Consider the following 26,236-nt stretch of genomic DNA (forward strand, 5'->3'; position numbering starts at 1 on the left):
TCAGCAGCAAATGCAAATTTAAACGGGGGTAGCAGTTTGTTATAAGCAGAAGCAGAACACATTTCAGAATGTTCCTAACCACCAGCAAACATCGTTTCTGCTCGTGTCGCCACGCAAGCCTGGCGTTCTCCAGATAAGGCACTCTGCATCCCCGCAGGCAGCTCTGAATTTATCTCCAAAACCGCTGTGTCCCCCGCACACGACTTTAATTCTTGAACGCAAAACGAGTAACATAAAAGAGATGAGCTGCGGTTGGCTCTAAAAAGACAGCGCTGGCTCGGCGCGGGCGAGGAGGCTGCCCAGGAGCCGGCAGCCCGGGCGCCCATGCCTTCCGCGCCTTCCAGCAACGGCAGCTCACGCACCCGGCTGGAGAGAAAAGGCGGCAAGCGGTGAACAGGTTACTGCTGGAAGACTGAACTGGGCCTCAGGAGAACAATTATTTCCTACTTCCTAGGGGAATGCAGTGCGAAATGCCACCAAGCCCCGCGTCCGTGTGTGCCGCTGCAAGGCCAGCCGCATCCCCCCGACTCCTCTCGGGCCGTGCCGAAGCTCGTATTTAGCCTGTCCCCGCATTTCGGTTACCCGATCCTGCCCCGGGAATGCAGCCGGTAGCTGGGCCTCCTCCGCCAGGCGGGCCCACATCGCCTGTCTCGTCCCCGGCAGCACCCGCCGCCGCCTCAGGCACTCCCCGTGCCCCGCCCCGGGCCGGGCCGCAGCAGACGAGCACCCGCGCTCGCGAGCCGACTTGGGAGAAGCCCAGCGACGTGTGCATGCGCGGCACCTTGTTTACCCGGCGCGGCGCGGCCCTGCCGCGACCGGACGGCAGGTGTCGCCCCACGCCCAGGAGAGCGGGCCTCGTTGGGTGGCCGCCAGGTGGCGCCTGCGTCCTCCATTCGCTAGCTAGCCGCCGAGCAGCGAACACCCCAAACAATCCCCAGCGCCGCCGCCAAATTAAATAACCTGCACGCGCCCCGCGCCCTCCCCAAAGTCCCCCCTCCGCCGCCAAGTCTCCGGGCCGGGCTGGGCCGGGCGCGCAACCGACAGCCGGGCCGGGGATATAGGAGCGGAGCTACGAGCCTTGGGCCTCCTCGCTGCCTACGCCGACACTAGGCAAGGTAAGTTAGAAAATGGCGGCGAAGCTTCTGGAAGTTTGGAGGGGGGACTCGGGATCGCGGTGCGTGGCTGCTGAGAGAAGCCGGGACAGGGACCGCGATCCCCAGGCCTGCGAAGAGGGCGCGGGTCGCTAGGCCGGTTGGCCACAGGGACTCCGTGCAGCCAAGATGGAGGACGGCGGGGCCGAGCCGCGAAAACACTCCAGCCCCCCGCTTCCCCACCCCCCTCTTCCAGCGCGCCTCCGCGGGGAGGGGGGACGCGAGCAGCAGTGCGAGTGAGGGAGCGAGAGGGCGCCGAAAGCAGACCCTGCTGCCCGTCCGGAGCCCAGTTCCTTCTCTTCACAGCCGGCCGCGGGCAGGCTGGGCCCAGTGCTCGGGCGAGCTAAAATGGAGAACCACCTTCTTCTCCTCCCCCCGTCTCCCGAGCCGAGCAGGGGCTGCTGGCAAGATGGAGGACTCGGGCATTGTGTGTGTGTGGGCAAACCGGGCCGGGTCGCTTAGGGGTGGGGAGAGAGGAGAAAGGGGGTCGGAGCCGCTGCGGACAGAGCGGGCCGCGCTCCGGGCGTCTGGGGGGGGAGGAGGGGGGGCGGCGCGGCGCGGAGAGCGCTGGGCCGCGCGGCGCGCAGGAGAAAATGGTGGGGCGGCTGTCGGTGCCCCGGGGTGGAGTGTCGGAGGAGCACGGGGAGAGGGGACTCCCACCCCTGACAGCGCTCCCTCTCCTTCCCGCCGCCCAGCAGCTGAGTTCTTACTGCCAGCCTGCTGCCGGCGGCTTCCCCGTGGAGGGAAGCGCCCAGGGATCGGGGTTTCTCTTCTGCGTCTTTCTCCACTGACTCGGCCGAGCTGGGGCAACTCTGGCCGCCTTTTCCTGAGTGACTGAGCTGGAGGACTGGCGAAAGCGAGGTCCCTCGGCCCAAGTGAGGATTGACCTGCGCCTTCTCTCCCCCCCACCCCCCCGCCACCATTCGCTGCCTCCTCCGAAAGAGCTGACGACCCCCTTTCCCCCCGCCCAGCTCGGGGAAGGCCTTTGTGGGGCGAGTTTTCCCCTCTGAGTGACTTTGGGCAAGCTCTTCGGCGGCTGCCCGCTAAGAGGAAGAGTTGTGTCAGTTTCCGTTCATCTTGCTTTCTTTTTTTTTTCTTTTTCCCCAAAAAAAGGGCGCTTGCCAACTTGTGCTGGGGCCGCCCGATGCCCGGAGCCGCGTGTTGCAGGAACCCCGCTGGGCTCTCGCAGGCACTGGTGGGGGAGGGGGGGAGGAGGAGGAGGAGGAAGAAGAATGCTTCTTACTGGGGGGTTTTGGCGCCACTTTTGTTTTAGATAGTGCTCTTCTGCCCCCTCCTCCTCGGCACGTACTGAACTGAGCTGAACCCTGCCCAGGTAGGAAGCAAGAGCTTTCCTGGTGTTTTCTCTTTTTTTTGAGTGCTTATTTTCTCGATATGGATTTTTACATATAGACAGATGCAGCTGTTGCCGTGGTTTGAGACTTGGAGGGGTGGGATAGGGGAGCGAGGAGTGAGCCGCAGAGGAGAGCAGATGGCTGGGCGGCCTTGTTTTTCGGGTGTTCCTCTCACCCTGCCCGTATTCTCGGTGCCGGGGTGAGCTGTTTTCGGGTGTCTGCAACCGATGTTCCTCTATGCCTTCCTCCATCGCAGTAGCGTTGTATAATCGGTCTGTCCTGTGCAAATCTGGGACCGACCGACCTCGATTAATTATTTTTTCCGCCCTCATCTGAGAACGGGCAGTGAAGGCCCTCGGCTCCGACTTTGGCCACTTTTATTTATTGTACAGCTCCGGCTCGACTCGTGCTCTTGTCTTCCCACAGGATGCGGTGCCCAGAGTTAACACAAACTTTCAATACGCGTGGAGGTCCGGTGCTGTTGTAGCTGTGGGTGTTGGGGGAGGGGAGGGGGCATGTTTGGCTGGTGGTGGTTCTATTTTGTATGTTTTTGTTTTTGAATTACTTTTTGGCAGTGCGGCTAACGCTGCCGCGTTTTCTCCAGCCGCGCTTGGTAAGTGCTCTCTTCCTGTGTACTCCACGGAGCCACACCCTGGCGTGTCCGGTCTCAGGCGCCTTACCCACCGGTGTGACCCCGGGTTCTCCCTCCCGTCGCCTCGCCTCCCCGGGAGGAGCGGGCGTCCTGGGCGGTTGCAGCGGGGAGCGTCCGGAGGTAACCCGGGGCGGCCGAGGCTCCGCTGCGGCCTGCTGCTGTCTCTTAGTGGGGCGAGGAGGGGCCATGTCAGCGCGGCGGTTCGTGCCGGGGGCGGAGAGTCGGGTTACCGAAGTGCGTCACACGCGGCCCCGCCGCGGCCTGCTCCGCTGCCGCTCCGGGCCGGCGCTGCCTCTCCCTCCCGCCTGCCTCTGCCTGTCGTCCATTGGCCAGCGCCCGGGCGGGAGGCGGTGGCTTCCTCCCGCACCGGGCCCCCGCCGCCGGACCCTGGCCGCTACGCTCTCGTCGAGGGGCGTGGGGTTGGGGACTCTAAATCTACCGCCAGAGAGCCGCTTCCGCGGCTGCCGCTGCCCGGGGTGTGTTCGGAGCGCAGTTGTTTCGGAAAGGTGGCGGCAGCGCAAAGGTCACCTCGTGTGAATCGCGTTAACGCCTGTTGAAGTTCTGTTAGGTTTAGTTGAAAGAGAAGGAAAAACGCTTTTTGGAGCGCTTTCCTCGAAGCCGTTGTACGGTCGTTTTTATGCTGCCTGGGAGTTTTGTTCAATCCTGGTTTAAATGACCAGAAACGATAGAGTTCACAGCGTTTTCTTCAGTGAGATATTCTCCAACTAGAGGTCTCACTGTTAACTCTTTGCAGTTCAGTCTTGATCAGTGATAGATCGCTTCTTAATAGTTTGTAATGCTTGGCCATTTAAACAACTTTTTCCCGTTTTCATGTTTCATTTCCCCTACATCCACTTATTTTTTCTTGTTCATATTATTATTATTATTGAAGTGTCTGTGTAGTATTGATCTCTGCAGGACTTACAAGGTGTGCCGGCTGGCTGGTTATCTGCTGATAAATAAATACCACGAGTGATGATGCAATTGCCATACACCAGTCTCTGTTTTGGTATTACCTGTTGTCCTCAACTCTTAATTTTGTGGTGGAATCTTAGTTGCGATCAATTGCAGAATCAGGATGCCACAGATCTTTCAGGGGCTTTCTGCCGGGTTACACTGTTTCTTTTCCCTTACGACCGTTCCATTCCATAATGAAACAGTCACCATGCTGTTAGCGTGAACCTTCATCTTGTGGCTGTCAGCACTAGAACGGAATGGGGTGGTGTTTAATTATACCCATACCATTTGGGTTAATGAAAACAAAATTAAGAAAGCCTCAAAATCGTGCAAAGAAAGAAAATGACTACTTTTTTTCCTACCTATAAGAGATAGATCTTCCTCCTTAACTTACAGGGATCTTATGAGTCGTTTGTGAAACCAATGATGTCTTATGGTGTCATCTTCAGGTGTGTTTTATGCATCTTGTGAGAGAAAAGTGAATTTCTGTTGTTACTGTTTGTATTAACTATGGTAAAATTAACGTTGGATGTTGTCTAAGCTTAAATGCAAGCAAAGAAAAGCCAAAGAAATACGGGCATGGAAACTGGGGGATGGGAGAAACTCTATACTTTCCCTTTGAAACTTCCTAGAGCTGTCTCCCAAGTGGTATACTTGGCCCAGAGTTATGCTTCTGGAGCTTTTAAATCTTTTTACACTTTTAGGAAGATAATACTGAATAAAGTCAATAAGCAATGTAGGGGCTTGTTAAACTTGCTCTTAAGAAGACAAAACTTTGTGAAGAGACACTTTTTTCCCCCTTCGTTTTTTAGATGCAAAGTCTTAATGTTTTGCCCCCAAAAGCTGAAATTCTTGATATGTTCAAATTAATGATGCTGTGATACTTTAATATATATCTTTTTAAAAAAATAATTCTATGAAATAACTAAAAGTGGTAGGTTCATAGTTTATTAAAATGTTTGGTTTAAAAAGGTGTTGCACTCCTTGAGCGTTCCATTTCAAAAAGAGAAGTATTCAGTTAGTTGGCTGTTAATCTGTCTCAAATTCCACAAACGTATCACATTCTAGCTTTACAAGTGTAAGTCTTTAAAGGCATAAATGTGTGGAATGGAATAATTTCCACTTGGAAGAAGTGTAAATAGAATCGTCAGTTAAATGTTGTCTTTAGTTTTATTTCAGTATAACATACCAACAGTAATTGAATGGTTTTCAAAAGACATAACATAGCTAGCTTCTCTTGAATATTTCATGCTGCTGCTGTCTCCTGTAGAAGATAGCTGAAGGCATCAAACCACTTGAAAGTGCATGCTCTTGGTGGTGGGAGCAACTTTGTTAGACCTAGATCATGAAATGATGTTGTCACACCCAGAGCATTATGAACTTTTTACAACTAGATTTTTCTTTGTCATTTGTGGTTCAAATTTAGAATGATTTGAGAGTCCTCATTTGTCACTTTCATTCGTGGTGCTCTCCTGTTTCCTGTTGTTTTGCTGCAACTACTGTCTCCAGTTGCTTTACTGCAAACAAACATCATAGGAAAGATTAAAGTGTTCTGTAACTTGTGTGCCAGCATAAACAAGTATGTTTTACAGAAACCTTAAATGTTTTGGATGCTTATTTTCACCAAATGAATCCCAAAAACTAAGGAAATGTTTCTGCTGGTTACTTAACGCTTCTTGGTTGTGTTACTGGAATGCTGTTTTGTCAAATGAGATGAAGTTTTGAACTCAGTGTGATCTCTGGCAATAGTGTGACCGTTTCTTCAATTCATTTGTAAATGTAGAGTTTTGTAGCTGTAAATTTCCCAAATCGTACTGTTGATTTTTGGTGCTAGGTTTCATTGTTTGGTTTGGGTTTTTTAATTTAGTTTTGTGTGAGTGAGGAATTAAGAAAACATACTGGAAAAGGAATGTGGTGTAGATTTTATCTCTGTAAGCTAGATGCTAGCATTTCCAAGAGCTTCATCTGCTTCAGTAATTGTCTTGTAATGGAAAGAAGTGATTGATAACAGCCATCAGTTTAATATTCTCAGATAAGCTCTGGTTGCTTTCTCAGTATCACTTAAAACATTCACATTCTGAAAACTTCAGCTTGTCTGTATGAGGATCATTGACAAAGAAGAGAGAATGAAGTGATAGCTTAGTCCTTGGGAAACTGGAGTGGGCTGGGAGTTGGAGTTTTATGTTGGAAAATAGGAAGTTTATGCCATGAATCTGTGGAGGGGTGGAACGAGCTCTTGTCCACATGCATCAAAAAACCTTACATGGTGACATGAAGGCTTACTGCAGTGGTTTAGATTCAATGCTGTGTAACTGTTTTAGATCACCACCACCGTTAAAGTGAAACAGTATGTAAAAATGGGAAATCTTTATGGTCCTGTAGCTCTTCTGTCACTGGCCCTGGCAGTCATGTGATTTCATCTGCTCTGGTCCTCTTTGTGCCTCCTGACCCTTCTGTCCTTTTGGGTGTGGACAGAGGTGCAAGCTAAATGGGACTACAGGCAGATCAAACATCCTTGTTCAAATACTGGGGAACTTCCTGACACAAAGGTGTTTACAGTATGATGAGTTGCTTGCTGCAGTGTGTTCAGGTTTGGGCTCATTCTGGAGCAAGATCTGGGACAACGCATTGGTGGCAGTATGACATGGCCTCAGATCATCCTGTGACATGGCCCTGGTCACTGTGCTGCAGTGGCTGTCCCTGCTCCCAAGGGGGCACTGCAGAATCTGGGGTGGGGGTGGTGTCTGGGGGAGAGCCAGGTCTGGGGTGGCTGTAAGTAACATAGGAGATCTTGGGGTTTTGTTTTGCTCAAGGAAGTTTGGGGTAAGGAGCCTTTTGTTAACCTGGACAGGAGTAAACTAGTTAAACTATTCCACCATTCTGTGAAAATTTCATATTTGAAGATTAGCCTGGTCATGTCAGTTAGCCTTTTATATTGGGGAAAAACAGAATTGATTTCAAAAGATTGTTAAAAGTCAGATGACATTTAAATGTTTTTCCTTAAACCACAAAAACACACAAAGTCAAGAGATTTACTAATGAGCGATACCGTGAAAACTTCTGTTTTGAGAGTTGGAGACTAAAAATGTACTTTTAATATGTTGTTTAATTAGAATTTTTGTTTACGTTTTCTCATGCTGCAGTTCATAGAAGTGATGAAGTCTTTTTGTGTGGTGGGTTTTGGTTTTTTTTTCCTCTCATTTGTTTGGGTTTTTTTTGACAGTAAATACGAAGTGATCACCACAGGGAAATGTAGGGCTAATGCTGCCTCATTCAAGTTGGGAGGCTTGAGGGGTTGTTGTCTGACTAGCTTGTGTCTTGAAGAAGATATTTCGCTGTCCAGGTATCAACCCCAAAACTGTTATTTTTCTTGAACCTCTCAATTTGGTAGCTGAGATCACTAAGACTAGACCCAGCGTCCTTAAATTTGATGGGTTATGCCATTGCAATAGTAGTGGACAGTGTAATGTATCCCTTTACAGTATCTCTGTGTCCAAGTGTTGCAGTAATAAAGTAACAGATTTCTGAGATCTTGAGTAAAGAAGAAAGGAAGGTGAGATGTTTCTTCCATCTTGCACACAATTTCTCTCAACTTGTCAGATCTGTGGAGAGATCTGGCACACAATTTTGGAGATAGGAATGTGAGAAAATTTGGCCCCTTAAGGTATCCCTTTGGCTTTCATGTGACAGCTTTTTCTAGCCTTTAATGGCCACAGAGTTGCATGGAAGAACATAGGCACAGTCTCTTTTTAAAAATTCTTTATCCTAATTTGAGTCAAGAAAGGACTTAATAGGGCTGCATTTGTATGCAATTACCTGGAGTGTTTGTGACTGGGGAGGGAAGTTAAGTTAGTTGTCAGGTACAGACTTTATGTCCAGGTGTGTACTTGATTGTGTATTTTCTGGGTTTTTTTGACTGTGTAAGCAACTGTAACTTACCCCTCCAGAGTGCTTCTTTTTGTAGAAGAGTGCAATCAGTAGGGTGAGTAGATATAAGAAGATTGGCATACAGTGGAGGGGAGATTGTGTTCTACAATTGAGAAATTAATCACAATATTCACCCAAACCCAGTTGTCTAGACATGAGTATGTTGGTTGTTGATTTTGCTGGGGTTTTGGGTGTTTTTGTTGGTTTTTTTTTTACGTAGATATGTTTTATTTTCTTACAGTTCTGAATATGAGGAGTTATTTGTCCTGCTCATACATGATCATTTGTGGAGTTTTATGTTTTTTAGGCTTTTAATTCAGTAGAGGTTGGTCATGGATTAGAGAGAGGGAATATGTGTGGCACTGGAAGTCAGTGGAAGAATATTTTTCTACAGCAATATTAGTGTGTGCTTCTGTGTGGCTCTTGGAGAAGAAAGTCGTCTTTATCTCTTCCCATTGTTTTAGTGTTGATTGGGAAAGCTAATGATTTTTGCTTGTATTTTGAAGAAGGTCTCAAATGTTGCCTGTTGCCATGTAATACAGATGTCTGCCGTGGTCTAGCTTGTTAAGAAGAAGTATCGTTGGAGTCTAAATTTCTCTCTCTTTTTTTTTTCCCTCAGCAAAATAATGAAAAGAAATAAAATATACTGACGTTTCAGAAAGTACAAATCATGTCCAAAACTACAGACTCCTTAAGAAACAACAAACCTTAGGAACGTGTGTTTTGTTTCCTTGGGATTGCGTTCCAAAATTGAGTTATTGCTAAGATTTGCTCAGCTTCTGGCCAGTGAGTGAGCTATGGGTGGGTGAGCTGCAGGAAGACTTACCTTTAGACTTCCCCAGAGTAGTACCCAAGTCCCACTGACTGACCGAATAATTCAGTGTATGTTTGTCAAGTGTATGCTTCCTGGGAAGATGTCATGATGTAGTACATGTAGCAAAGAGGACTTATGCAGATGTTTTGCTATCGCTTAGTACATGTGATCTGTCTAGAAGAGATGAACAATTTTGATTTGGAGGTAATGTTGCTATTCTTGGTTATGGCTGAGTTGCATTTTTTTTCTTAACACAGGATTGGATTTCAGCCTAAGTTTTATTAAATAATATGATGCTTGCAGCATCTCATCTGGGGAAAAAAGATGGCCTTTTACTTAGTTTGCAAATAAATATAAGCTGTTCAAGATAGCCTGTTATTTCTATAGATTAAGTCCCAGTTCATCCCTTAAGTATCTACTCGGGCAATTTGGACCATATCAAGTTTTAATAAGCAGATAATATACAAGTAATGTATTCAGCTCATAGGTAACTGAAGTTACTAAAAAACCCAGTGTAAGTAGTAAATGTCAGGAATGCAGTTTTGTAGTTCATGGAGTCTGCATTTGAAATGGCTTGCTTTTAATTTGAAGCTGATTTTATGTTACATGAATCCTGGAATAATTTTTAGTGGGTGGCCTTTTTTTGTTTTTGTAGTTAAGGGGTGTAATGGCTAACTAATGTAATTTGATTATTAATAAGGTGCATCGTAGCTGCTAGCAATATTTACAATTTCTGATCTTAACAGAGAACTGAATAATTAAACCCACCCACCATCCCCTGAAGAAAAAGGTATTTTTAAATTTTTTTGTTGTTGTTGTTTTCCACTGTGGGAACGACCACTGGCTGCAGTCTACATATGGCAGTGCTGTGCTTGTGGCAGACAAAGTAGAATTTAAATGGACTATTGTACATTGATTTAGGGTAAAGAACACAATTCAAATGTAATTGAAAAGTAAAGACTGCGTTGTTTGGTAACTTAAGATAAATGAATATTAAAAAAAAAAAGTTATTTTGTGCACTATTTTGGATTGGGAATTACATTCGTACATCCTTGGGTGTGCTGGCATACATTTCTATCGTTGTTTTACATACTTATTTGAAAACTATATCCAAAATACTTTTTTTTTTTTTTCCCACTCCACCTAAAATAAAACTTTGCATAGTGTCTGGGAAGTTGCTTCCTAGAACTGATGCCACAATGAAAAAAATGTGTTCTAGGTCACAGAATTGTGTGGGAGGCAAAGGCTGTCTGAAGGTCTAGTCTAACCTGCTTTTAAAACTTACTAGTTAGACCAAGTTGTTCCAGAATTTGTCTAGTCAGGTTTTGAATATTTCATGGCATTGGATGGCATTTCCACGATCACTGTGGCAGCCTATCATGCAGTTCTTACTGGAAGGTCCTTTTTTATTTTAGGTCTTAATGACTTTTTGGTGCTTTCTTTCCTATTCCTGCACTTAGTGCTTTTGTTCTTCTCTTGTTGTCCATGCTCAAACTTCACTACTGTGTCTATGACAATGTCCTGCAACTAATACTTTGTTTCCTAAGTATTTACCTGTTTGCCTGTCATTCATACACCAATCAAAAGAGTTCTTCCTGCAGTTTTCATATTTAAACAGTGATATTTTTATTCCTTCTCATAAGTATTAGTTCTAGAAATCTACAGTTCATTTGAAACTATGGTAACCGGAACGGGAAGCTGCAGAAATCTCTCTCTTCAATCTGTGTTGTGAGTCTGTCATTACTTGCCTAATAAATGATTGGCCAAAAAAAAAGAGGTGAAACTGGCTTTTGCATATTGGTTTCCCAAAATAAAAATGGTTTATTGAGGTAAATATTTCAAATGGAAAAATGTTTGTGCCTTTTTTTTTTTTTTTTTTTTTAAATTCACCCTTGTGTGCTGCTGGATTGTTTTTCTCTTCAATATTCCATGTTCAAGCTGCTCTTGTTTAATTAAGTGGGCTTCCATTCAACTTACTTTGATTAGCTGTATTTTTAAAACTGCTGTGTTTATGTTGGTATTTGTTTTATTTTTAAAATGTTTGAATTGCTGATGTAGCAATGTGTGTGTATGCCCTATTACTACTGTACTGTGAAATGGAGCAGATTTTTGTGAAATAGAAGACGTGTGGCTTGACAGTTGAAAAATAATCAGAAAAATCAGCCTTTAGGCATTTTATTTCTCTTGCTACATTGCATTTTCTTTCTGGTTATACTGCTCAATTTTTCTTCAGCAATGCAATGGTTTTATGAGAGTTGTGTGCTTAGAGGAGAATATTTGTACCTCAGAGCAGTAGCTGCTGCTGAGCAAAAATTTTCAAAGATGGCAAGACACAGGTTGTGTACATCAGTGTGATGTAAAAATGTCAAAAACATTTTCAGAAACTTTCAGTTCAATAACACTGTGGATATAAGAAAATAAAGCAAGTATCGTCTGCATCTACAGTAGGTCAGGCATTAGGATTCTCCATATGCACTCACAAATGCACTAACAATCTGTAAACCTGAATTCTTTTTTTTTTTTTTTTTTTCTTCTTTTTGTGCCAAGGGGATCTAAATTTTGAGGTGTACCTTGCATTCAAAACTGGTTAGGGATGCTCTGTTTACAGAGAGGATATATGCATTCTTGCATAATCCTACAAATGGTCTCCTGCTGTCATTGCTACTTTTTTACCTGATCTTACTCTTAAAAACCCTTTGGGGGCTATGCCAGTTCCAAAAGTAATCCTCGAATCTTTGCACTTTATCTGGTTGTGTTTTTTTTAAATGTTACATATCCTGTCATAGATCAATTAGAGCTCTGCAAGGAAATTCAGGCTACTGTTGATTTGCATTAATTTATATAGGCAGGAGAATCATGTACGTTTTATTGAGTTTCAGTCTATGCACTGGTTAGAAGTTGTGCAGGTGTTACTTTGAATGAGTCTGAAGGGGTAAGAGGAGATTTAGGAATGGTTATAGAAGAGTTTCCGCCCCTCAAGATTTTCTTGTAGCATTAACATGGTTAATCAGATGATGTTGTCAAAACCCTGCTAGACCTCCTCCTTAAGTTGGATGCTTACCAGCCAGTTGTGGTTAGATCTTATTATGAGCCCTTGCACTCTCAAGATTTCCATGGTTTATGGAAGCTGCAGTGCTAGTTGTATACGTGAAGTGTGTCTTCACCCTTTTAATGGCATGTGGACCATCATATGCAATGGTCTTGAGCCCCACCCCTCCCAACTTCCTCCTAGCTTCTGAGCTTTTTGGGGAATATTGAGGCTACAGGTCTCATCTGTGGGAGTATCTGATAATTAAACCAGGCATACCCTTTTTGAATCTTGTAAAATATTAATAGTGTTCTTCAGAGATACTGAGAAATCACCTAATAATGCCTGCACACATTGCCAGACCTCACTTCAGGCTCAGTTCATTTTGTTTTCTGCACTCTTTAAAGAAAACTTGCAGAGTGTTTTTTAAAACTTTTTTTTTTTTTTTTTTTTTTAAACTGGGCAAGAAGATGCCAACTTTAGGTGTTTGGGAAGAGCTTTATTGTTTATTGATGGAAACTCTTGCATAATAATTCTTTGCTCAATTTCTCACCATTTTAGAGTGGAGATCTAGGAAGAGTGGTCTGCTCTAGGCAGAAGCTATGACTTGTTGAAAATAAGCTTCTGTGTGAACTGACAGCTACACTGTAGGCTCTGATTTTGCTTTGTTAAATTGTAGTCTGGTGAGAAATATTAGACAACGGGAAAGCTACATGTACAGAATCTGGTGAGTTTTATAGATCTAGTTCTAGAGAGGATTGTAGAGATTCGGGTTGTTCAGTGTCAGTTTATATAACCGTTGTTGGAACAGGAGTTACTTTTTGGTGTTGAATTTGTAGAAGACAGTGAGCATGGGTAGTGGACATTGGTTCTCAGTTTTTCAGGTGCTCCTTAGAAGGACTGTTGTGAATGTAGCTGTAAGTGCCTGAGTGCTCTCAGTTTCTCTGTACCTCCTGTTGAAATGTTTCTGTGGGACTTCCCTGCTTGGAGGCATGCCAAAATGAGTGTGTGGGAAGACTTAATACTTGCTACTTACATAGCATTTTGTATGTTCAAATTCTTCTGCAAATATTAACTAATCGTTATTTAACATTCGAGCCCAATTTCTGTCAGTATAAATCAGTAACAGCCAGTTTTGACCCCTACTTTTTTTGATGTGAAAAGAAAGAAGTGCTGTAAACGAGTGTAGTTAAGAATAATCTTTGTCATCTTAGTAACATACCGTTTTTGTCACTCCACCCTTCAAGCTAAGTGTGATGTAGAAAGAAAGTTATGAATAGAGTATAGTACTGCTCTTCAGGAGGTCCGTGTGTTGTAGGATGCTGACTGCTGGAAAGAATAGCACTTTGTTCATTTTATGTGTGGTATTTCAAGCTTTTCTGTGCTTGCTAGTTTTTGTTTCTGCTATATTAAGGTTTATTTCTCTCCAGCCTGGGGAGCTGTAGCATATTCATAACAAATAATGCTGCAAAAATAACGTCCAGCTTCCTAAGAGCTGTCTGTCATTCTTAAGACACAGTCTTGAAAATTATTTTAATTGCTTACTATGTACCTGTACTAAAAGATTAGGAAGGTTTTCTTTCTGTGTTATGGCATTATAAATGGTAATTTTCAGTTAACTGTTATTTATCAAATAAAGCTGGGATGACTAATTTATTATGCTGTTAGCGTTTTGATTACAATTAAGTTCTCACAACACAAAACCAGAAGTAGCTGTGTATATTTTTACTAGGATCCCATACTCTACTTTGAAAGTTACTACCATGTCGGGTTTTGTCGGTGCTGGTGATCTGCTGCAAGTGACTAGTGTGTTGTATGGAAGTATTTTGCTGCCACAGTGTCTGAGAAATCAACGTGGATTTAAACCAAACATTTAAAATTTATAGGAATGTCCCTTTGGAGTAGCAGTTTTTACATGAAGTTACGTGGTTGTATGTTTTAGCATGTATTAACCAGATTTTCTACTGCTTGTTATTTCTTCTGAAGAGATTCTAAAGTATTCCTTTCTTCAGGTAATTGTAATACACATGAATTTATAAATGTCTTTGGAAGTTGGATTGGATGTGTTTTCATGGTAAGCATCCTTTTAAAGAGAAGCTACAGCAGTTCTGTCTTCAGATTTTGTCATTCCATTTTTTCTCAGTAGAGTTAACCATAAAAATTTTCAAGAACAGGCCTATACAGTAAATTACGTGCTGGAAATGGTGCAGACTAGTAGCAAGAAATATTGATAACAGGGCCATCTTAGTATAGGGTGGGGTACTGTGCTGAAGCAGCCCTCTTTGTTTTCTGCACCAGGATTGGCCTGGATACTTTTTGTGGCATTGCATCTTGGAGACACTTACAGAATACTAAGGAAAATGAAGTGTTAGATAAGGGTGTATTGGTCTTAAACTTGGAGCAGAGAGTTGAAATTTCCTAAATGAATGTAAAAAATTTGGTCTGACAGTAATGTGTATTCTCTGGCAATATAGTTTGCAGAGTTTTTCAGAACAAAATTCAATTAAGTCTGTAAGCATGTTTGATTTGTAATTTCTAATGCGTTAAAAGCTGAATGTAAATTTCAGAGAGAAAACATCTATAGAAGAAGGCCTAGTGTTTTACTTTCTGTTACGGTTTGTCTTTGGACAAACTATTCACTGGTTTTAAAATGGCTGATATGCATTAATTTGCTGTTTAGTTTCAGTAAAGGAGGGCTTTTTCTTTATGAAGTTCAGTAGCTTCAGGAATAAATGTCTCTGAGATGTCTTTCACTGTCTAAAATGTAGCTAGCTTTTAAAGAAAATTGGTGGTGTACAAAAATAAATAGCATGTATGAGTATCCTCTATGCAGGCCTGCTGCTGTTCTAATAAGTCTTCTGATCTTAGTTAAATGGCAGTCAAAACAAGAACACAGTAACACAAGTCATTTTTTGTTTGTTTTCTGGTAACAGCATGCTTTTTAGAAGCTACACGGATCAACGAAGAAAATCATTAGAAATAGAACTTGGTCTCATTACGTACTCTTACAGTATTAGACTGCTCAGTGGTGAGTGCTGTCTATGAGTAAAGCTAGTCTTGGTTTTAGAGAAAGTAGTGGCAGATTCTAATCATGTCTGATATACTGAAGAAACATAGTAATAGTAGTAGATTACAGAACCTAAATGTACTTGTAAAATGAGCTAGTGGTTCTTTGTTAGACAGCGGCTGAGGGAACTGAGGCCGTTTAATCTGAAGAAGAGTTGCTCTCTGCAACTACCTGAAAGGTTCTGTACTAAGAATCATAGAATGTTCTGGGTTAGAAGGGACCTCTGAAGGTCATCTAGTCCAATCCCCTGTGCAGTATGCAGGGGCATCCTCCATTAGATCAGGCTGCCTAGAGCCCTGTTGAGCCTCACTTTGAATATCTCCAGGGACGGGGCCCAAATCACCTTCCCAGACAACCTGTTCCAGTGTTCTACTGCCCTCACGGTAAAGAACTTGTTTCTGACATCCGATCTAAATCTGCTCTTCTGTAGTCTGTAGCCATTGCCCCTCATTCTACCGCTACAGGCCTTTGTTAACGGTCTCTCTCCATCTGTCTTGTAGGCCCCCTTTAGGTACTGGATGGCTGCTATTAGGTCTCCGCAGAGCTTCCTCTTTTCCAGGCTGAACAAACCCAACTCCCTCAGCCTGTTATTGTAGCAGAGGTGCTCCAACTCCCTAATCATTTTTGGGACCGTCCTCTGGACCCACTCCATCAGGTCCATGTCTTTCCTATGTTGAGGGCTCCAGACCTGGATGCAGTGCTCTAGGTGAGGTCTCACCAGAGCAAAGTGGGAGAACCATCCTCTCTGGATCTGCTGGCAACACATCTTTTGATGCAGCCCAGGATGTGTTTGGCCTTCAGGGCTGCAAGTGCACACTGTCTGCTCATGACCAGCTTCTTGTCGATCAGCACCCCCAAGTCCTTTTCCTCAGGGCTGCTTTCTATCCTCTCATCCCCTAGTCTATATTGATTAGTGAGGATTGTTCCACCCAGGTGCAGAACCCTGCAGTTGCTCTCGGTGAACCTCATGAGGTTCACCTCTTCAGCTTGTCCAGGTCCGTCTGGATGGCATTGCGTCCCTCTGGATGACATCGTGTCCCTCTGGCGTATTGACAGCACCATTAAGCCTGGTGTCATCTGCAGACTTGCTGATGGTGCATTCAACACTACACGTCCCAGTATAGACCCCTGAAGGACACCAGTTTCACTGCTCTGCCATCTGGACTTCAAGCCATTGAGCACTACCCTCTGGATGTGACTATCCTTGTCTACTGGACAGTCTACTCATCAAATCCATCTCTCTCCAACTTGATGAGTAGGATGTTATGGGGGACCAGGTCAAAGGCCTTGCAGAAGGCCAGATCACATCCATATGTCGTCCCTTATCCACTGAAATAGTCACTTTATCATGGAAAGCCACTAGTCAGGCAGGGTCCTTTTGCCCAACGTTATTTATCTTCAAGTCTTGAGAAAGCAATGCTAAATAGTATCTGTGTGGATATACTAAGGTAAAAAGGAGAGGAAAATAAGCTGTTTAGTATGAGAAAAATATGACAGTATATCAATATATAAATATAAATTCCCAGGAAAAATGGTAAGAAAATACTAGATAATTTATATGATACAATATAATGGCAAGTCAGCATTGGAGGATAAGCAAGCTTAAGGTAGTGAGGAGATTTTTTAAGGAAAATGCAGGATTTTGGTTAGTTTATATTGGTTTTACTGGACAAACAATATGTTTGTACTTACAGAGATACTCTGTTCTGCTATGTAAGTTAGGCTTTTTTTTTTTTTTAATAATGTTGGATTTTAACTAATATTTAGCTGCAAAGGTCACTGTTACACTATGTGCTTTGCACCTTATTTTGCATCTCTCTCCCTCCCCGTTTTTCCCCTTCTTGGTTTCCTCCTCCACTGTATAGGTGTTCTTTTAAAGACAATGCTAATTCAACCAGTGCTTGATAAACTAAGAGCTTTCGTTGTCTCTAATACTAGTACTTATAATTAACAAAACAATCTGATGGCGGCTCTCTTTAAGTGTCAGTGAATCAAAAATGGCACAGTTACATGTTAGGATGGTGCTAACTTACTCTGCCTATTTGTAAAACCAACCTATAATTCTCAGTGAGGTTTAATGATAGATCACACATCTTCTCCTTCTCTCCAGGACAGATCTGGCATTGCGTTCATGCAAAATTACCAGAGATGCAGTTGCATGCCTCCACCTAATATATGTTGAGTTGATGACCTGGTAATCTGGTACTGATTTGCTCAAGTGCTAAGAACTTTGGTGTTACTGTCAAAGGACTCTTGGAGTGTACTGCTATGTCCTGTTGGTGCAGAAGACAGAAGTTTGTGCGGAAACCTAAAAGATGTAGCAGCATGGTTACTTAGTATAGGCTGGGTTATTCTTCCCCTAAGCATTGTTCCTTGTGGATCGTGTATGATGACAGTATAGGTGAATGTTCCTGTTAGTTTGTGGTTTCTACCAGTGTAGCTTTATGGGGTACGAAATGAGATGCTGAAGTTTCTAAAAACTGTAAATTACTACCGGAATATTAAACTTTTCTTCATTGAGAGCCTAATTAAAATAAAGGCACAAGATAGTACAGAGAAATCAGTGCTGCTAATTTTGCTTAATAAAGACTAAATTATATGGTAGATAAATACTGTCCATTTCATTATGGCTGAATATCATTTCTCTTACTCTAATTTGGTAGCAGTTACTTTTCTAAAGTGATTCTTTATCCATGCCATTTTCATTTGTTTCCTCCTCCTTCATTCCTGCTCCCACGTATTTAGATTTATGATTAGCATCTGTCTTTTGACACTGGTAACGCTGTCTTTTGCAATTCTCTGAAAGACGTGGTAATGCTGCCCTATTTAATTACATTAAAAAGAAAATAAATCTTTTCATTGCATTGATGTTTGCTAATTCTTCTTGTGAGGTAAATGGTCTTCTGTGGAGCAAGTAGAGACAGGGGAGCCATCAGTAATGGAGATGGAGGCTAATGAACATTAACAACTACCCCTGACAAGGCATAGGAAACCATCAGGGCCTTTTAAAAAAGAACCTGCTAAGCTGGATAAAGGCCTGGGGGACACCGGGTTTTAGAGACCCATTCCTATCTGTGAGAGTGGTGTTGATCACTTGGTACCAGATAGGACAAAAGGCTGGAGGAAAGGGAGAAAGAACACGTTTTCCCTATTTTTTCTGTCACTCACTGTTACTTGGTTGGATATGCAATTTCCTGTGAAGCATTAGAAAGGTGGGCGGGGCGGTTTGTTTTTTTTTTTTTTTAAGTGTTAAAATATGTTGTTAGGCTTCTAAAGATTTCCCTGCCCATAGGAATGTGAAAGCCCAAAATCAGCTTCATGTTCATAAAGCAGTTAGCAATTCTTAGACTAAAATTCCATTTTGCTCTTGCATGTCTTGATGGAGAGTGTAAAAGCCATGCATGCGTTTGTCATCTTAGGACAGGTTTTTACATGAGACCCGTCAATTTTAAATGATCAATTACCTTTGACTAAGAAGTACAACGTGTTCTTGAGTAAATGTTTCTAAGAAAGTTTCTGTAATACAATTCTCCCTTTTTTAAAAATGTGCTTATAATCTAACTTTGACATGCAATAATGCACGCTTCAGAGTTGGTGCTATGAAAGCTCAGGCTTAGGAAAGTGATGGAAGGCCACAGACAAATTGGCGAGCAGGTGTGTTGCTGAGCCATTGAGGGAAGAGGGTTTTGTTAGGGTTAAGTTAGATGAGCACCGTCAGAGGAATTTTAAAAGAATGTGTTTGGTTTATGTAATTCTAGTGAGGGAAGCTTAAAACTGGGATGTGCTACAAAGTTTCAATTCTTTAGAGTAGCCAAAACCATCTTGGTCGGTTGACTAGTGGTTGATGAGTTACTGTGTAGATTTGTACTTTGACTGCCTGTACTCCATATGCTTGTAAGATTTTTAGTTATTATTGAAGAATTGCAGAAGCCTTCCAGTTCCAAGCAGTTGTCACAGGTTAAAGTGAGACTCAAAATGTTTAGTAAAAGTGCATGATTTCCTCCTGATCCTACTGTAAGGGATCACAGAAAATGCAGGGAGCCTGTGCTGACGGGGCAAATAGATGGATTTTTAGAGATGCAAATGAGTGCTGTCTGTATGGTAATATTCGAGAAGGTTTGGAGAACTAGGCATCATCTGTTACAATGCATTACCCTTTTTCTTTCTTCTCGGGTATGAAAGTCCAGGTGGCCTGGAGCAGACATAGCAGAAATTTTGCCTACAGTAAAATAGCTGGGGAAGCAAGGAACATAAAATGCTTTTTATTCCAGCTATGTAGTTTTCTTTGGGTTCTTGGGTGTTCATTATTCTTTTGGTTTCAGGCTGGGTTATTGGAAAACAGGTAACCTATACCCAATGCCAAAAACTTTCTCATGTATAAAAGTTTGCGAAAGGGTAAATTATTATATTAAATTACACTATTTTAAAGGTTTCTTAAAATAGCGCTCTTCATGAGTTATATTATGCTTGTATTACAAATACCCAAATAGCGGTATTTCCTGTGAAAAGGTGGAAATTCTGCTAATTGTGGCTGAATGAATGGTTTTATTAGTAAGTTCTCTTGAATCTTGACAAAATGCGTGTTCATCCCATGTTTCATGTGACTGAGGGGTCTAGAATACTGCAGTGTTGCTGATTGGAGTTTTGCTGGCTTTTAACTGCTAAGGTTAACACAAGTCATGAGGCCTTTGACTTTTTACCCCTCTGTCAGTAGTAGCGTGGGGCGATTGTTACCTGCTTGTGTGCGTAGCTAGATAGGTTATTGATGTTGCTTTAACCAACCATGAGCAGTTTCTACAGAGTATCTTGAAGACATAGTGTTTCCTTGGGGGTTTATTGCATTTGCAACATCATACCTCTGATCCTTCTGCTTATGGAATATGATTATCTGCCATTAGTATTGAATACTTAAATATGGTCACTACATGGTGTTCCCTTCTTCATGCTGCTTGTTATTATGGTGCTCTCTCTACTGTGTTTAGTTTTGCTGACCGTTTTCACACATAATTTTTTTCTTTATTTGTCATTACAGTAGAAGTTCTGTATAGTTGTTAGTCTTGCTGACAGAATTGTTGGTGGATTTTTGGACAATGAATGATTTGACAAAATGTGTTTTCTTCATTTCCTCAGGGAAGATAGAAGTTCTATCCTTACAACAATCAGTCCATTTTTAAAAAAAGTTACTTAATACAGGTGCTTTCTGTTGTTTGTTCCCCCTCTTGTCTTGTGTGCTCCTGAAAATGGAACAGAATTTTTGGGTTTCGCCTTCATATTTCTTACATGAGAACTATTAACAAGTAGCAGGTCATAGTGCCCATTACAGGCCATGTGATACAGGAGAACATTAAATGGTGTTTCATCCCCGGTGGTTTAAATCTTTAGTGTTGTCATGCTTATGACAATAATTATTGTCATACTCTACTACTGTGCTGGAGATGGACATTATATGAAACGAAGTTGTGATTTATTTTTACATCTTAATAAATAGTATTTTTTCAGTCTGCTATTTTAATATAAATTTTGGGAATCATATTTATTAACACTTAAAATTTGTTCTTTTTGTCGTGGGATAGGAAATCGTTGTTGTGTGTAGACTTTGTGTTAATCGATCAGAGATTTTGTCACTTCCCTTTTGTCCCTTGACAAACACTATCTTCCATTTTGAACAGGAATATTGTTTTGGTAAAGGAGAACCATTTAGTGGCATCGTTTTATGGTGGTGCTTGAGGGTTGTAAATATCAATCTGGCAAATACCTGGAGATTTCTTGAGCTGGAAATTGCTGCCTGTGTTGCTCCAAGAAGTCACCTCATATGTAAAGTGAATCGCTTGATGAGTACTTCACTTTCTTGAAGGTTATTGGAGGAAGTGAAAATATCATGGTGTGTACTTCTGGAAATAATGCTGGAGAATTGTATTTTTCCCTGCAAAATGATATTTTTTCCCCCCTCTATTTAAACTTAAGAAAATTGATTCTTGGGGAAGTAAAGTGAAGATACCTTCTTATCATTTCAAATTCTCAATTTATACTATTACAGGTTTTCAGCTATCATCATTTTCTCCCTGATCTGTTCTTTTGGGGTGTGCGAGGAGAGCAACTGTGATTGCAGTTCTGAAATATGTATACTCGATTGGGTTGTAGTACAGAATTAAATACAGAAATACTGTCATGTAAAAAATGATAAAACCTTTGTTGCTATAGAATGTAACTTGTAGTCGGTCATTATATGGTTTGCTAGAGAATGGCATACAACTATTTTGCTTGAGAAGACGAGATTATTTGTATAATGCTACAGAGAAATTTGATGACGTTCTGTTAGGCCTAAACTCCTAAGGTGTCCTTTGTGGATTGGTGTTTTTGTAGTCGGGTAAAATGACACAATAACTTCCTTAACTGTGTCCTAGGTGTTGAATTTTTTTCAGCTTTTCCGAGAAAGCTGTGTGAACAACAGTTTTGATGGAGTACTTTCTGCTTTCTTGTGTTACTGCTTACTAGGATTAAAAGGCTTCTTTAGAGCTTGTCACTGGTAGTAAGTGTTTACTGTGTGTAAATTTAGTGCTAAGGCTTGATGTCTAGTTTTTAATGCTAACTATGCTTTCTTTTTTTTTTATTGATACACATGGATCGTAATAGGAGTTAATTCAAAACTGCGGAGTTTTGTAAATTCAGTGATACCCTGGTCCTTGTTATTTATTTTGTAAATTTCTCTGATGTATTTCTCTGTTGCTGTTTGTGTGCTTTAGGCCTTCAAATGATCTGTGCTTTTAGACCTTACCCTACGATGTAAGTTAAGTTGGCAAGTAACTAATTACTACTTGTTCTGTGGTCCATCATCGGTCTTCTCTGACCTTTGTAAAGGTTTGTTTTTTTTTTTTCTTTTTGCTGTCTGGCTTCTTCTCTGCTGGTCTGCTGTTCTTACCTTTGTTCCTTCCCTGCAGCTGAGACTTGCACAATAGGAATTTTACTAATTTGTGGCCTAGCAAGTGTATCTTGCTATGATCACCTGCAAGAAGTGCTTACGTATCTTTCTGGTTTTCTTCCTTCTGCCTTGTTTATAGTGGTCTGTGTATTATTCTGTGGTTCTCCAGTAGTTTTTACACTTGGTATATAAAGTCTAAAGTTAATTCACACAGTAATAAACTGGCTGTTCTGCATTTATTTTTTTTGGCTGGCATCTGTTTCACAGTAATGAATTAGTAGCAGTTCCTAAAATATCTGTTGACTGTCTAGAGAATTGTAGAAAGTTGGCATTTAAAAATGTTCCTCATAATGAAAAGTGGGCAGTTTTAATTTAATCCATCATGTCTCAGAAGAACTGAACAAACTTCCAGATGAACTGAATGTACATAGATGTTAATATAAAATAAATTTTAAAAAAAATTGTTGACCTCTTGCCTTTGTGTAATCTCAAACCCACCCTCATATTATTTTTGTAATATTTTCCTATTACAAAATATTTTTGGGGTTTTTTTTGTAATATTTTCATATTACAAAAAAAAACCAAAAACACCAAAAAAATCCCCAAACCCCCACCTCTTCACGCCCTTCAAAAAAACCAATCACCACCACCCCAAGAAAAGCAAAGAAACCCACCCCACAAACAACACAAAGCAGCTAACCAGCAAAAAACACCATACAACAAAATAAACAAAAAAAAACCCTTACCTGCTATGGTGCTATCTGTTACTTCTATTGTCTCTTCAAGTCCTAACAGCGGTTGAAAAATGTGGCTCTGATTGCAGGTTCATTTTAAGTTGCTTGCAAGACTATTTAATGATCTAGGATTTTCATACCCTAGGGCAAGATTATAGTAAGTGGAGGTCAAGCTGAACAACCTCCAGACCTAATTTACACTGAGATAAAAATGTTCTTGTCTAATAATTAGATTGAATGTTATTACCTCTTTCCCTAACTTTTGCTAAAATTTGGTTAATAGTATTTCAAGACCAAGGCAGTCTTATACCAAAAAAGCATCCTCTGAACAGGAATATTGGCCTCACCGGTCAAGTATATGAAATAGCACAAGATCAAGTATACATAGTAATGGCCCCTGTCATGCTTGTGTGGAAGAAATAGGAGACTTACTCCAAATAGGCTATATTCTCAATACATAAACTTTTTAGTATTGTGTCCACAAGAAAGCAACAGTTGATGCTGAAACAGCAAAGGAAAGGATCTTGGAAAGATGTAACCCCTCTGTTTATTTACATATAGTCTTCCAAGACAGGTGTGTTAAGTGTTTCAGTAGGATTATTATAATTACTTCCTCAGATCAGTTCATTAATAACCTGTATTTTGCAACTACATTGTAGATCATATCCGAAATAGTGAGAGGTTTGTCGTGTAGGTTAGGTGAGGAATTAAACCTTACCCTGACATACTACAACAAACTACACTTAGTTGTATATGGGCAAACAAAAGTGGAGATGGTAAATACATTTCTGTCAAAGCATTATGTTATTGTAGCTGAATGTGTAGCTATTTTATCAGGTGATGTTAACTTCTAGTGGCATTCCTGTATAGGAATTCCATTAAAATTTTAGAAAATACTGACTACAAACTTACTCAAAAGCAGGTATTACCCTTGTAATTCTGATTAGCAGGGCAGCAGCATGAGAATTCTATACTGCTGATTTGTTATACAAGCAATTCTAAACATAAAGTGGCTATTTGAGTAAGAAGAACACAAAATTGGCAGTTTGCATAGTAATGTAAAGAGATTAATATAATATAGCTCATTACTGATCCACTGTTCTTATGAAATCAGTGTCTGGGGCATTAAAATCACAATTTGAAGACGTTTACTACTTGATGATACTGAAGCATACTAGGAATTTTTATTGTGTAAAGGTATTCTAAACATAAAAGTATCCAAACCCAGTTACGTAATTTTTCGTCTCTTCCCACAGACAGCCCTGTGATAACAAATGATCTGTAATAGTTTCTTTTTTTTAATCTGTTTTTTAACTAGACCTTCATTTCAAGAGCTGAACTCGATGTAAGTAGTAAATTAATATTCCAGAATCTTACCAGATGGATATCTTCTAATTTACCATTAGATGTTATGATCTGATGTTAAAATCTCAGTCATCTCAAACAATTGGTAAAAATAATTAGCTAACAAAATCTGTTGACCGTAAGAGCAGTCTGCTGAGTTCAACACAGGAGCAATAAATAATTATGTAATTGATGACTAACCAATTAAGTCAAAGAAACACTGTTCTTGAATAAGCAGCTGAGACAGCTCAGTAACTTAATATGGGATATTTGACTAGATATACCTTTTTTCCCAGAAATTTAGATGTGTTATAAAGAAAGTATATTGATTTATTTCAGCATTGCATCATTGTGCAATGTAAAATGGAGTAGAAAGATCAAAGCAATCTGAAAGTGGTATTGCCTGTTTGAAATAATCCCTTTTCTGTTCCATTTTAAAATAGGTGGAATTATTATTTACTAAGAAAACTTAGACAAACCTAAGTAGGACTGAAAAAGCTCTAAACACTTAGCAGTATGTTGTGTTCTCAACTGCTGAGTTACCCATTTCTGATTTGAGTGTGGGGAAATGCAGGATATTTGTTTGGTACAAAACAGAGGAAGGGAAGCCTGTGCTAGGAATGCAGTTAACTATGAAGCCACAGTAATTGTTGGGGAAGATGCAGTGGCAGATACAGCCCTTTTCAATCTCTGAATTCTCATTTTAGTAATTTGAGGTAATTTCAGTCTGATAAATCAAAGACAATCATGAACTGAAAACCACCAGATGACGACAGTTTACAGTATCACAGCATATCAGAGATTGGAAGGGACCTCAAGAGATCATTGGGTCCAACCCTCCCTGCTAAAGCACAATCACTTAGGGTAGTCTGCACAGGAATGCATCCAGGGTGGGTTTTGAAAGTCTCCAGAGAAGGAGACTCCACAACCTCTCTGGGCAGCCTGTTCCAGGGCTCATCACCTTCACTGTGAGGAAGTTTCTCCTCGTGTTGAGGTGAAGTCTTCTATGGTTAAGTTTGAACCTGTTGTTCCTTGTCTTACTACTGTGCACCACCGAAAAGAGCCTGGCCCCATCCACTTGACACCCACCCCTCAGATATTTATAGGCATTCATCAGATCCCCTCTCACGTCTTCTCTTCTCCAGACTAAATAGCCCCAGGGCTCTCAGTCTCTCTTACAGGGGAGATGCTTAAGTCCCCTAATCATCTTTGTGGTCTCTCTTGGATTCTCTCCAGCAGTTCTCTGTCTTTCTTGAATTGGGGAGGCCAAAACTGGACACAGTATTCCAGGTGTGGTCTCACCAGGGCAGAGTAAAAGAGGAGAAGAACCTCCCTAGACCTGCTGGACACACCCTTGTTGGTGCACCCCAGAATACCATTGGCTCTCTTGGCTTCAAGGGCACATTGTTGTTCCATGGAGAACGTGCTGTCCACCAGCACTCCAAGGTCTTTCTGTGTGGAGCTGCTTTCCAGCAGGGCAGCCCCTAACCTGTACTGGTGCCTGTTGTTATTTCTCCCCAGCTGCAGGACCCTGCCCTTACACTTCATGAGGTTGGTCTGCACCCAGCTCTCCAGCCTGTCCAGGTCCTGTTAGATGGCTGCACAGCCTGACCCCCCCAGTTTTGTATCATCAGCGAACTTGCTGAGAGTCCTCTCAATCTCCTCATCCAGGTTGTTGATAAAAATATTGAGCAAAACTGGACCCAGTACCGATCCCTGCGGTACACCACTGACCACAAGCCTCCAAATAGACTCTATGCCACTCATGATGACTCTCTGAACTCTGTTGTCCAGCCAATTTCCAATCTACCTCACTGACCAGCCATCTGTGCCACATCTCCTGAGCTTGTCCATGAGGATGTTATGGGAGACAGTATCAAAAGCTTTACTGAAGTCAAGATACATGACATCCACTGCTCTTCTCTCATCTACCCATTTGGTCATAATTTCATAGAGGGCTATCTGATTAGTCAGGCAGGATCTCCCCTCGGTAAAGTCATGTTGGCTACTCCTGATAACCTTCTTGTCTTCCATGTGGTTAGAGATGACCTGCAGGATGAGCTACTCTATCATCTTTCCAGGGATGGAAGTGAGGCTGACTGGTCTGTAGTTGACTAGTTCAGATAATTCATTAAAAGCTGAAAGTACAGTCAGCGACTGAAGCATTTTTCCACGTAATTTTTGGACACCTACAGGTTTTGGTAGTTGTCCTCTGGTGACTTCTGCTGTGTCAGCTGTTTTCCATTTCTGCGTTTGAGGTTACCACTCACTTAATGAAAGTCAGCAAAATT

At 41.8% G+C, this 26,236-nt stretch overlaps 1 protein-coding gene across 4 annotated transcripts in view; it reads left to right on the top strand.

Moving 5' to 3' along the window:
* Positions 1-1,036: 1,036 nt before the first annotated feature.
* The window catches only part of STAG2 (stromal antigen 2), a 74,283-nt gene continuing 49,083 nt past the window's right edge, over positions 1,037-26,236 (top strand). For all 4 annotated transcript variants that reach the window (XM_054388468.1, XM_054388470.1, XM_054388469.1 and 1 more), the window contains exon 1: positions 1,037-1,115. The gene's annotated coding sequence lies outside the window, so the exon portion shown is untranslated. The remainder of the gene's footprint in view (positions 1,116-26,236) is intronic.

The sequence above is a fragment of the Indicator indicator genome, chromosome 17, assembly GCF_027791375.1.
Source record: "Indicator indicator isolate 239-I01 chromosome 17, UM_Iind_1.1, whole genome shotgun sequence".
In the NCBI taxonomy this organism is placed as follows: Eukaryota; Metazoa; Chordata; class Aves; order Piciformes; family Indicatoridae; genus Indicator; species Indicator indicator.